This window comes from Wyeomyia smithii, chromosome 3 (assembly GCF_029784165.1).
Source record: "Wyeomyia smithii strain HCP4-BCI-WySm-NY-G18 chromosome 3, ASM2978416v1, whole genome shotgun sequence".
NCBI lineage: Eukaryota > Metazoa > Arthropoda > Insecta > Diptera > Culicidae > Wyeomyia > Wyeomyia smithii.
The window spans coordinates 127,085,323-127,099,364 of record NC_073696.1 but is presented as its reverse complement, the minus strand read 5'-3'; the positions used below and the strand labels follow the sequence as shown (position 1 = coordinate 127,099,364).

Below are 14,042 nucleotides of genomic sequence, written 5' to 3'. Positions count from 1 at the left end.
TTCCCCTGAACGATACCGTATCAAACTCTCGATTTGTATTTTCTAAAACTATTCTATTCAGCCATTTCGTTCCACCTTTCAATAATTTGTCAGAAGTAAGTCAATGTTAGGTGAAATAAATACAAAATGAATACCGTCAATGACATGCACGTCATAGCATGATTAATTCATCGCAAACTGAAATGCCTCATTCTTGTGTACACGACCGTATAGTACGTATACAGTTGAAATGAGTAGTCGGTAAAATGTGACTGATTACGATTAGCGTTTGAATGAATAATAATCGCACTTGAACTAGTCTGTTTTAAGTATTAATTAGAAAAAGCACGCAAAAGTTGGAAAATACAGCATCATAGCATTGACCGTGAACATGAACTAATTTGTTCTTTGAACAGCTGTTGAGTATCAATTCCAGTGTTTTACATTGATGAAAGTTCTAAAAAATTGAGCTGGTGCAATAAATGCCATACTTTTTATGTTTATGTTATGGTTTTTGTTCAAGCGTGAATATAGTATGCCGTAGTATTTCCACTGGCATAATCTGTTGGGTGTTGAACAATCACTCTGCTTCAGACGATATATTGCGACAGAACTTTGCAATAAACATAAAACGAACAGCTTCACTCTTTAGAATGTATCACCGGAGGTCTTGGATGTTGATGGAGCTGGCAGGAGCATAAGAATAACAAGTTCTTTTGTGTTCGTTCTGAGATAGACATATCCTGGAGGCAGGAATGCAAAGACTACGCACGACCGGCGCTGATGATGGGGTAGATATTGGTACGATTGAACGATCGATAAATGTGCATCTCAGTAGTTTGTTTCGTGTTCTTCTTCATACAACGAAAGAGCAGCTCAATTCAACATCAACTTATCAGGAACGCGTCCTTTTATGTTCGATCGTATACAAAAAAAAAAACAGCTGAATGTTCAAGTCGCCTTTTCTGTTAATTCTCACATAACTATTTTATTCTCATTATACGTGATGTCGAACAACAAACGTAACAGCGGCCATTATTCAAACCAAGTGCCACTTCTAGACTGTTTAATCGGGCTCTGATCTTATAAACGCCAATAAATTGACGCAGCGTCGATAATTATCGCCTTTTTCGTCCTGTCCAACGGTCTTTTGTAACCAATTGTGTAGACTTGTTTAGTCATAGCTTTGCAGTCCCTTCGCTATCTTTATATCTAAAATGGATATTATATCGGAAGAAAATCGAGAATTCAAATCAGTAGTCGAAAATGAAATAAGTACGAATGCTGTGCAATCGATGCATATGTATCCCGAAAAAAAATGCATAGGTATAATCAAGTTTAGTCATAATGCATTTGCAATCTTCTATAATTTATTATATGTTTTTGTGTATATTTGTGTTAATGTGTGTCATCACTAGTGTTGGCAGAAACTTAGGCAAAAGTAATCTGAGTTTTATTTTTCGACTAGAGTCTATTTCCTTACAACGTCAATAGTTTTATCTGCACCTAATCGATTGAGTTGAAAATCCGCAACTTTTGCAGGTGTAAATTCAGGTGATGGATTTTACGATGCTGATAATGGAGTTGATGCGATGAGTTTGTTTCTAGATAGAATTTATGCTTTCAAAGGATAATGCAACAAATCGCATTCAAAGTCAAATCCAAGCGCAATATATATTCAATTATCATGAGTCATCAAACTGTTTGAAAAAACTTTATTTTTTATGATCTTACGTTTGAGTTTAGTGATATAGACCGATCAAATACAAAAAAAAATTAAAAAAAATAGTAACATGCATGTGACATGTATCGCGAAATCCAACCAAAACCGCAAAGTTCCAATTGAATTTATTTGAGATAGAAAAATATCCTTCCTCCAGATTTTAGATATTATATGCAGAAAAGTTTGTGGTCCCCGTGGTTCTGTGGTTAGCGATGTCTGTCGGCTAGCTCTCCCACAGGTTGTGATATCGGGTTCGATTCCCGAGCGAGTCGAGGATCTTTTCGAGCTGGAAATTTTCTCGACTCAGCACTGGGGCACGGTGTATCGTTGTACTTATCCTACACATGCAAAATGTGCCAAAAACAATATCGATAACGAATTCTCTCAACTAATCTAGTTGATCGAGACCGCTATTAGCCCCAAGGCTAAGCGTGCGATATTGTTTTTATGCAGAAAAGTACGACCTTTCAAGCGCAATCAATAGTTTTAGGTTGTGTTTGCTATTTAACTAGATACAAACATTTGAAAAGGGCGTATTTTAAAAGGGAAAAACCTAATAACTTTTCTTGGGAATGAGATAGCGCTTTCAACTATTCAGAGAAAATATGCACCTCAAGAAGACCTAAAAACTGTTTCAAGACCAAGTTTTGATAGAATCATAAATAAAAAAGTTATATCGAATTCAGCGACACCCTAACTTGCTATATTAAATTCATCATACCGCAAAAAGTATGCAAGATAGAGACAAGCTTTTTTCGGCAAAGTTGTTTAGAATAAATGGATCTATAGCTCCTCTGAACTAAAAAGAACCGTATCTTTATCAGCAAAAAAGTTAGTTTTGCTAAAAATGGAGCCACCCTAATTTTTATTTTCTCAAAGAAAGCGCCTTTCCAAACACAAAATATTTTGCAAATACGCTACAAACCTAACAACAGCTGTTTTTGCACAAAAAATTAAATACCGCTAAATCGACGATCTGGACCACTGTGCACTGGAAGGATAATTAAAACCTGGTTGGGGTTTTATGTGGATTGACCTGTTTGAATGTGTATGAATTGTGATGGCAAGCCATTTGCTTAAAGATCAACCACTTTTGCAAGCGCACCCGTGAGTGAGCTAATTTTATTCACAATGTTTCAAGGTCAAGTCAAATCATCGAACACCGTTGGCGATTCGACAGTGCAACGGATATTTTCAGCGATGCAAGTTCACTAGAATCTGATGGCTTGTTGTTTTAAGCATAAAACCGAGGTGGGTCTTTTTACCCGCTAGCTCCTATTATTACCTATCCTCCTACTTCTACTATGCCATTATTTTTGACGTTACCCATTTTCCCTATGGGAACCTAACCCAACAACCGTTTTTTTTTATATCTGATAAACCCTGTACATAAAGATATTTTAAATTGCTCCCAAAACAATTCTACTGGAACTCATTACTTTTTTGGTTATCTATGATTTGAATATCAAGGTAAAATATGTTACATATCAGCCAACAACCTGCCTGTTAGTGCCGAAAAAAAATGCTTTTTTTTTTTTTTTTTTTAAGGGGGAATTTGTTAGTAGCTTAAGTAAATATTAGTAAATAATGAGTATGTGTGTCCAATCACAAATGGTGACTTCTCAACACTGTTAGAAATTTGTAATTCTAATTGTTAGGATTTGTTTGCTTTCGCAATTAGGACTTATCATTCGTAGGGATTTAAACCTACTTGTCAGAAAAGGGGAAGTAAACTTACAACTAACTTAATTGCTAACTTATTGGCTATAAAGAGAGCTTATCGTAGCAATTGAGGATTGCAACGATTTTTGTCGAAAATTGTTAATAATTTTATTTGACATAGTTTCTAATGGTTCAACACCAGTAAGTCTATGTAATTCGAGTGTACCAAGCCAAGGAGGACGCTTCAAAATCATTTTCAGAATTTTATTCTGAATCCTTTGGAGCGTTTTCTTCCTTGTTGAACAGCAACTTGACCAGATCGGTACAGCATAGAGCATTGCTGGTCTTAGAATTAGTTTAGAATTCCTGTTAATGAGAGGGTATAAACATCTCGTATATTTGATGCACTTGGCTTGTATACTCTCAATGTGCTCTTTGAAAATAAGTTTTTTATCATAAATTAGTCCCAAGTACTTAACCTTGTCGGACCAACTTAAAATAACCCCATTCATCTTGACAACGTGATTATTGTTTGGCTTGAGGAAAGAAGCCCTAGGCTTATGCGGAAAAATTATCATTTGAGTTTTAGAAGCATTGGGAGAGATTTTCCACTTTTGCAAGTAGGAAGAAAAAATATCTAAACTTTTCTGCAATCGACTGCATATGACACGAAGGCTTTTTCCTTTTACGGAAATGCTTGTGTCATCGCAGAACAATGACTTTGTGCATCCTGGAGGCAAATCAGGAAGATCTGAAGTGAATATGTTGTACAGGACTGGACCCAAGACTGAACCTTGAGGTACACCTGCTCTGACAGGAAATCTATCAGATTTTGAATTCTGATAGACAACCTGCAGAGTTCGATCAGTAAGATAATTTTTTAAAATTTTGATTAGGAAAATTGGAAAATTAAAAGTTTGCAATTTCGCAATCAAACCTTTATGCCAAACACTGTCGAATGCTTTTTCTATGTCTAAAAGAGCAGCTCCAGTGGAATAACCTTCAGATTTGTTAGCTCGTATCATATTAGTAACTCTGAGCAATTGATGAGTTGTGGAATGCCCATGGCGAAATCCAAACTGTTCATTTGCAAAAATTGAATTTTCGTTGATGTGTGACATCATTCTGTTAAGAATAATTCTCTCAAACAGTTTACTTATTGAAGAAAGCAAACTGATTGGTCGATAACTTGAAACTTCAGCTGGGTTCTTATCCGGTTTTAAAATGGGAGTAATTTTTGCATTTTTCCATAATTTGGGAAAATATGCAATTTTTAAGCAGCAATTGAAAATTTTCACTAAAAATTCCATTGTGCTCTCAGGGAGATGTTTGATTAGTATATTAAAGATTCCATCGTCACCAGGTGCTTTCATATTTTTGAATTTTTAATAATTGATTTAATCTCATTCAAGTTAGTTTCAATTATTTCTGCAGGTAAAAAATTTTGGGAAGAAATTAAATCAAATTGACGTGTGACTTCATTTTCAATTGGACTCACAAAATTCAAATTTGAGTTATGAACATTCTCAAACTGCTGAGCAAGTCTTTGAGCCTTTTGTTCATTGGATACAAGAAAACGTTCACCATCTTTCAAAACTGGAATAGGCTTTGAAGGTTTCTTAAGAATCTTCGACAGCTTCCAAAATGGTTTTGAATATGGTTTCAATTTTTCAACTTTAGTCTCAAAATTTTGATTTCTCAGAAGAGTAAATCTATGTTTAATCTCTTTCTGTAAATCTTTATAAATAGTTTTAAAAACAGGGTCACGAGAACGTTGATATTGACGTCTGCGGACATTTTTCAAACGAATTAGAAGTTGAAGATTTTCGTCAATTATTGGTGAATCAAATTTCATTTGAGCCTTTGGAACAGAATAATTCCTGGCATCAACAATTGCACATTTTAATGCTCAAATCTAGAAAATCTATAACGAGCGTCTTAGCAGAGTGATTGAGATCAATCAAAGAAATAGTTATCGGTTTCCGTTATACTCTACTAAATTTTTTGGAAATAAATATTGAAATTCAGTCCGCAAATATATATTTCGACTGTGACGTACAGTCTTCCTCAGTGCTTATGTGGACTGGTAAACCAGTCCACATAAGCACTGAGGAAGACTGTACGTCACAGTCGAAATATATATTTGCGGACTGAATTTCAATATTTATTTCCAAAAAATTTAGTAGAGTATAACGGAAACCGATAACTATTTCTTTGATTGATCATTTTTATGCTTCCAAAGCGGAATCAATATTCACTTCGTTTTGCAAATCAAGCTCATTATTGAAATTTCTCTCAATATGAGTTTTGTATCTTTCCCAATTAGCTTTGTTATAATTAAAAACAGAGCTCATAGGGTTTAAAACTGATTCATGTGATAAAGAAAAAGTTATTGGAAGATGGTCAGAATCAAAATCAGCATGTGTGATCAAATCACTACATACATGACTTTGATCTGTTAGCACCAAATCAATTGTTGAAGGGTTTCTTACAGAAGAAAAGCATGTAGGACTATTCGGAGACAAAATAGAATAGTATCCTGAAGAACAATAATTGAATAAAATTTTGCCATTGGAATTACTTTGAGAATTATTCCATGAACGATGTTTAGCGTTAAAATCGCCGATTATGAAAAATTTCGAACGATTTCTGGTGAGTTTTTGTAAATCACCTTTAAAATAATTTTTGAGCTCGCGTGTGCATTAAAATGGTAAATATGCCGCGGCAATAAATAAAATCCCAAGTTCAGTTTGAACTTCAATTCCCAAAGTTTCAATAACTTTCGTCTCAAGATGGGGAAGAGCACGATGATTCGGCGATGAATAACAATTGCAACTTCACCGCCGGAACCCTGAATCCTATCATATCTATGAACCACGTAATTGGGATCATATTTTAATTTTATGTTAGGTTTCAAAAATGTTTCAGTAATAATTGCAATATGCACATTATTTACTGTTAAAAAGTTAAAAAGCTCATTCTCATTGGCCTTCAATGAGCGAGCATTCCAATTTAATATTTTAATTGTTTTATTTAAAATCATTGCTAAATTTTAAATTAGAAACAATTTTAATAGTAAAATTTGTGCCTATTTGAATGGCTTCAAACATTGATTTTGCCTGCAACATGGCGTTCATAAGATCGAACATTGCCTGTTGCAAAAAAGAAAGTTTACCTGCCGTAATAGGCCCCAGGCAGTTGACATTAGAAAAAATATTGTCGGCAGCAATATTAGCTGGAGTGATAGGTGTACAATTATTTTCTAGCGTGTTTTGCTTACCCATATTAACGGTAATTTTCGAACCAACACTAGGCGGTATAATGTTCGAACTACCTGTAACCTGTGCATAAGTTAAACGGGTATGCAAAGGAGTAGGTAGACTATGCGTCACTGGTACGCTTGGAGAATTTTGTTTTGAAGTTGGTTTTAATTGAGAAATTGAATTTTGTTTACCTTGCCTTGCCTTAACAATTGCTAAACGGACTGGGCATTAATAAAAATTTGACATATGGTTGCCGTTACAATTCGCACAGCGAAAATTTTTACTCTCTTTCACAGGACATGTGTCCTTTCTGTGAGAAAAGTCTCCACAATTAAGACATTTTTGGTCCATGTTACAGAATTTGGAACCATGGCCATAACGTTGGCAAGTACGGCATTGGGTGATATGCTTTTCACCTCCGTCATACTTCCTATAAATTTCCCACTTTACACGCACATTATACAAAGCATGTGCTTTTTAAAAGTTTTAAGTTGTTAACCTCATTGCGGTTAAAATGAATTAAATAATTAACAAGGGAAATTCCAGCTCTCTGACTGTTTTCGCCTCGTGATTTTTGTTTCATTAGAATTACTTGGGTAGGGGCTATGCCAAGTAATTCTGTTAAAGTAAGTTTGATCTCATCAACGGTTTGATCGTTGGTGAGACCTTTCAAGACAACCTTGAACGGCTTGGCGTTCTTGGTGTCGTATGTAAAAAATTTGTACATCTTGTCAGTTAAATACTGAACAAGACGATCACGACCCTTCACTGAGTCGGCTAATAAGCGGCATTCACCTCTACGGCCAATCTGATAGGTAACTTTAACGTCAGAAACAAACGTTGAAAGTTCCTTTTTGAATATATTAAATTCAGAAGAAATAGTTACCACAATAGGTGGAACTTTCTCCTTTTTTAAAGATTTTATATTTTGTATAGTTTCAATATTAATAACTTCCATTTCACCAGCTTCTTGCTCAGGCAAAATATCAAAAGGATTGTCACTACAGCCACTCGATGTGTCAGAAAGAGATGCCTCTCTTTTCGTCCCCGCAGCGATGCGAGGTTTCTTTTTCCGTCCAGCCATTTCAGGTGATACGAAAAAAGTTAAAACAAATGTTAAATTCAAAAGTAGGTAGTCTTGAGAAAGACTGATGGGAAATAACTTTCAGGTAGTCTTTAAAAGACACACTGACAAAACACAAACTTTGAAGCTATAGGCAGTCAAAGACCAGTCCACAAGCAACCGAAAAAACGTCTGATCTGTAGGACAGTTCAAGACGCACTGGCGAGAAAAAATGCTGCTGCATCGCTGCACACTGCAACAGATTCACTCAAACGAAACCGCAACTGGCTCGAGCTGACCGCGTATAATGCTGTGGAACTCGCAGTCTAGCAAACATCAAGTTCAGGGGGAGAACCGTGCTATTAAAATCGCTTCTCTACACTATCATTATCTCCCCTTTGTGCGAAACTTGAAAAACTGTAGCATCGCGAAAACTCAAATACAAGAGGATGATTCATAACAATATGATCGATCGGTCGTTCGACAGGGCAGCCATCCTACCAACCAATCAACGATCCAACGAGAGTACGAGATGCTCTACATTGCAAACTTTTATCGCTGGAGTTGAAATTTGCAGAAACTAAGCAGCAGCGGCGTAGATCGCATATAAATCGTAAATCATAATCGCTCTACATTTACCGGGTAATGAGTTACGATTTGTGCCTCTTTTCCATCGAGTGAATTTTGAATAAACTTGATTTAGTGCAGTCAGTAAGTGAAGAGAATGTATTCGACCTTACGTATGCGATCCCGGTCGTGACGTTGGAATAAATGGACAAGAACCTAGCAGCATTAGCAGTTAAAACTGGTGAATATGTAGGGGAAACACTTAGTGATTGAGCATGATAATAACGAGTGCCTAGAATAGCTACACCACGGAACCTAACCCGCCTACCATTATATACCTATGATAGAAGCGTAGAACATAATACGGTGGAATTACATAAGCACAAATGGAACTAGGCTTTCAGCAGTAATCCGGGATTAGTTGAACTGATCACTCGATAGTCAAAGGGTTTTTATTTTCAATTGTAAACTTTTATTTTTCGGTTGCGCATAGCCGTGGCATGAACTCGAAGTCTACCACGAACATATAATATCACTGTAATAACAAAAACTAAATAGCTTTATTGTACTGACGAACTTTCTTTTCTTTTTCAGGTAAGCCGATCAATCAGCGAACTTGACGTTTTGAAATACTATGCGTAGATACTATGCTATAAGAAATGCTGCAATCTGAAGGTATCCCATGTTTGTTTAGTTCATTTATAAAAATTGCTCATACTATCAGTGCAGGATGCAATACTTAAGTTTGGTGCGGGATGCCAAATTAGAAAAAGTGAATCCTGGAAAACTACGAAAACACTCATCTAACACATGAAATTAGAATCTAAAACTGATCTAGCTCAAAGCTTATATATAACTACCCAAATAGACAAAAAGCTTTGAAATATGTCCCTGGTACGCCACTACTACTACTTTTTATTTGTTCACGCAGACTTTAAACTTTCAAATTCATTCGTCACCGGCTGATACGACACTATATTTGTATACAACTGTTTGATGAACAGTGATTTGGGGCCCTCTTCTTAAAAAAAAGCGGTAAGAAAATTTGTAAAATGACTGGCATTTTCTTCCGTTGCTTTCCCTCCTCCTCCCATAATCTGAGCCTGGTTTAAAAGCTATTTTACGTTTGTATGCAGCTAATAACCCACTAAACGACGAAAAAGCGAACTAGCAAAATGGCTGAACATAAAGATGGCTTAAAATGGTGGTACTTTACATCAAATACATGCATACTATTGTTTGTCGAGACGTCAAATTCCTTGTTTGTATTGAAGAGGCATAAAACATCAATGCTAGTGAAAAGAAATGCACAGGTAATGAGTTAGGACTCGCAAAACTAGATATGGCTACCTCGACCTCGACCTCGATGAACACTAGATTTTGACTTTGATTGATGCATTTGCACTTCGTTGTTTTTTTTTTTTTATTCTCGCTTATTTTCCGTCGGTCTAGTTCCGCCACTGTTGTGGCCAATCACCGACGCCCAGGGAGGCGACTCCACACCCAGGACCCTAACTCACGACCCGTTTTTTTTATCAACGGACCGGCGCCAACGGCTTTACTTCCTCATGCGATGGAAGGCGTGATCCCAGAAATTTTTCACCTCAGAAAATCTCCCGGTGTCGGCTAGGATTGAATCTAGACCAGTTGGGTTGGTTGTGAGTGGATCACGCCACCTCACAACCATCGACACCTTTGTCGGCGGTGGGATTCGAACCCAGGCGTCGAGCGTGGTTGGCGGAGACGTTACCAACCACACTAGGCCCCCGCTCTGCACTTCGTTGTTAACAGTTGATCAAGTAAAAAGAAAGTTTTATATTCTCGTAAACATTAACTTTTTGTTTCAAATTTACACTCTTTACATTTTTTCGCTCGCATTATGAGTGCATGTTGATTATTTTATGATTATGAACTTTTCATGCTTGGTATTTGCATATTGAAGATTTTTTTTGCAATTTACTTCACATTGCACCATTTCTAGTACCAGTAGAGCTCTCAACTAGAAAACAGAATGAAATTATTTTTGTTTTTCAATATTTTGTATAAGTTTTATCCAACATGTTTAACCCATTCCCGGCGGAGAGAAATCAGATTCAAAAAATTAACTTCAAACTCTGATTACTCATCAACCATTTGTACAATTGACACAAACTCATTCATATTAAAGATCAATATGTTCTCTAACCATACTGGATAGTTTTATTGTGCAAATTTTCAAGTAGATTTGTTAAACTTAGGTCAAAGTTTGAATGACGGGTGATGCCATATGGCATCATCCGCCGGGAATGGATTAACATATCAAGAAGTAAGATTCCGACAGTACTCTTACATGGTGACGTGCACGACAGTAACTACTACTGTATCTGAACTAGACAATCCAATCAGAATTGATATAGTTACGTCATGATTGAATAGCGGGTTCGAAAGATGAGAAATATTTCATTACGTTTTAGCATGTATGAATAATTATCTAATCTAATCTACGTTTCTCCATTTTTCTCGATCCCGAATCTCCCTGGGACCGCCGTTAGGTATTGCTTCAGGGAGAGGAATGAGTGTACTTAGTGTACCCCCTTGTTATAAAATGGCTTGGCTGAGTTCGTGAAGGCAAGGTTAGTCTTCACTGGCATTTCGATGGCTGTTCCGTCGATTGGTGCCTTGCAGTGTGAGAACGATCTGGAAAGTAGCCGTGATGACTGCTCTCTAGGTGCTCTCGTCTTCGCACATCCTTCCCACTATGTTTTTCGGAGTAGTATCCGGCCCGCTCACTGTCATCAATTCTCTCCTTACCTGTGTGAAACGAGGACAAACGAATAGCATATGCTTTACGGTTGCTTCCGCGCCCGCATATTGTAACACATAGGTGCCTCCGCGTGCCCAAACTTGTGCATCTAAAGCAGTCATGGCCTGACAGTATCTGTGTCAGGTGGGAGTTAACATCCTTATGGCGCTTCTCGATTCATCTGGCTATCACCGGGATGAATTAGTGCGTCCATCTACCTTTGGTAGAATTGGACCATTTCCGCTGCCACCTGGCCCTCGAAGTTGGCCTTCTGGCAATCCGTATGAGCTATCGTGTCACGTTGGACGAAGCACTCTAAATCCTCTTCGACAATGATGCTGATAGGCGTCATGCCAGCCAGGACGCATATTGCCGCGTATGACACGGTTCGATACGCGCATGCGACCCTCAGGCACATAAGCATGTAGGTACTTTCAAGTTTACCGCGGTATTTGAAAGTACCCAACGGTTTCGACCACACGACCACCTGAGTATGGACGTTGCCACGCTAGCTAGCAGCTTCCGCCTGCTGCTAAATATCACTGAGCTATTTGACATCATGCGCGATTAATGCCGCTATAGTCGAGGAAGCCTAGTCGACGTGGCTCTTAAACGTGAGCTTGCCGTCCACCGGTGATCCACCGGCACTAATCGCCGCCTTTTGTTCGGATTTACGGCTGTTCACTACGATAACCTCACTGTTCACTGCGCTAACTCCAGCTCCCTGGAGTGCATCCAATCGTCAACTACGCGTATGAATAGCGCTGTTTTCAACTTATAGTTAAATCGTCCACAAAGCCCACAATCACCGCTCCCGGTGGGACCTTAAGCTTCGGCACACCGTCATACATGGCATTCCACAGTACCGGACCCAGGATAGGACCTTGCCCTACCCCTGCGGTAATCGGGACGCATTTTTGACCCTAATGTGTGTTGTAGACCAGCACTCGATTCTAAAAGTAGCTTTCCAGAATCTTGTACAATGGCACCGGCACTCCGAGACTCCGAAGCGCGTAGGTTAGAGAGTCCCAGCTGGCGCTATAAAACGCGTATTTCACGTCTAGCGTAATAATTGCGCAACAGCAAAAGCCCCTTCTCTTACGCTGTAGTGCTATTTCGGCCGTCTTAGTGACGGAGAGAATAGCATTCACCGTGAACTTACCTTTGCGGAAGCCGAACTTGGGTGGTATTGTGCAGCTCGATTCGAACGATTTTCGCTATTTTCGAGTACGCCACATATTACCAGTTAAGCTCAACAAAAGCTGTCATTGTCATTTGTCCTTAGACTCATCTAACCCGCAAAGTCGAAAAAAATACGAAAAACGAAACATAACGCTCACCAGCGAGCATTTAGTTTTGTTCGAATTACTCGAAACGAAATGCGCAATGTCACACCTGGTTGCTTGACAAACCGGTTTCACTCTCGGTGAATCTCACAAATTAAGGATTACCCTCTCAAGCAGCTTGCCCGCTTTGTCTAACAGACAGATTGGTCTATATGCCGGTCACCTGGTGGTTTCCCTGCTTTTGGCAGTAATACCAGTCTCTGTCACTTCCACTTATCCGAGAAGAGGCAGTCATCTAGGCTTTTCAGCATGACTGTCCTGAACAACCTGAAGGGTACCTTTATGGCCGTCTTAATGGCCAGGTTCGGGATTTCGTTTGGTCCCGGTGCCTTTCTCACCTTCAGGGAGTTTGCGAACTCGCTGAGTTCATCGTCCGTTACTCTTGCCGCCTCCTCGACCTCTGCGCGGCTGCCGTCACTCCCTATCTGTGGTGACTCAGTAGCCATAGGCCAGGAGTTTGGCTCGTGGTGTCCGAAAAGTCCCTCAATGATCCGCTCCAACATCGCTGGTATTGCTCTGCCGGGGCTAACGAGCCTGTGTTCTTGGCCGTGACCACCCTATAAGCATCGCCCCATGGGTTTGTATTGGCACTTCCGCAAAGTTTATCGAAACAGGTTCGTTACCTGGCCTTTATCGTGCTCTTCAGTGTTACCTTACCAAATTTGAATACTGCCTGGCACTCCGATCTTTGCGCATCGAAGGCACGCGCAATCTAATCTACTTTGAACATATAAAAAGTAGTCCTGTCTGTCTGATTCATATAGACTTGGAAACTACTGAACCGACAATCGACAAGAAAATTTGTACGAATAGATTTATGGGGCCGGGAATGGTTTTTATGATGGTTTGAGACTCCTCCCTCCTCTGATAGGGAGGGGTACCATACAAATAAAGCACAAATTTCTGCATAACTCAAAAACTTATCACGCAAATGGAACCAAATTTGGCATGTGGAGATTTTTAGGAGCAAAAAATGTTTTTGTAGTAGTTTGAGTTAGTTTCTGGGAGGAAGGACTCTCATACAAATGAAACACAATTTCCTGCATAACTCAAGAACTAGTCAAGCAAATGAAAACAAACTTGGCATTTGAAGGTATTTAGGAACAAAAAATTATGTCTGTGATAGTTGCCTTCTTTGTTTCTATGATTGTTTGATACCCAAGACAACCAGAAGTCGCATGAGATTGCATGGATTACCTAGTATAAAGTTCTATGGCACATCACTATCGTAGAGCTGTATGAGCAACCCAACCCGGACGAACACATACGATTCGCATAGATTCTCTAGGATTCCTCACATTGGATTCGTGAGCATCCTTGAAAAGAATTCCTGAAAAAAGAATCCTCAGGAATGCCCTGTATATGGCTCTAGGACTCTTGAATAAGAATCCGGAGCGGGAATCCTCCGGATCGTGTTTGCGATTCCTTTCACGATTCCGTCACCGAGTTAAAGGTATCCTGGAGATTCTTACTCAGGATTCTCTGCGTGTTAGTAAGGGAAGTGTTCCATCGCAGATGGTGTTGTTTTGCGAACTTCTCTCGATGAGTGTAACATACTCGCATAGCAATACAGATAAATTCATATCATGTCTATTCAAACTCTTATTAATTCCACAAAGTGACGATTATACATGAAATCGAATTGGTTTTAAAATTA

General features: G+C 38.7%; 1 protein-coding gene across 6 annotated transcripts in view; it reads left to right on the top strand.

Annotated features, from left to right (window-relative positions):
* Positions 1 to 14,042, top strand: part of LOC129731453 (uncharacterized) — a 365,349-nt gene that overhangs the window by 18,337 nt on the left and 332,970 nt on the right. The window lies entirely within an intron of this gene.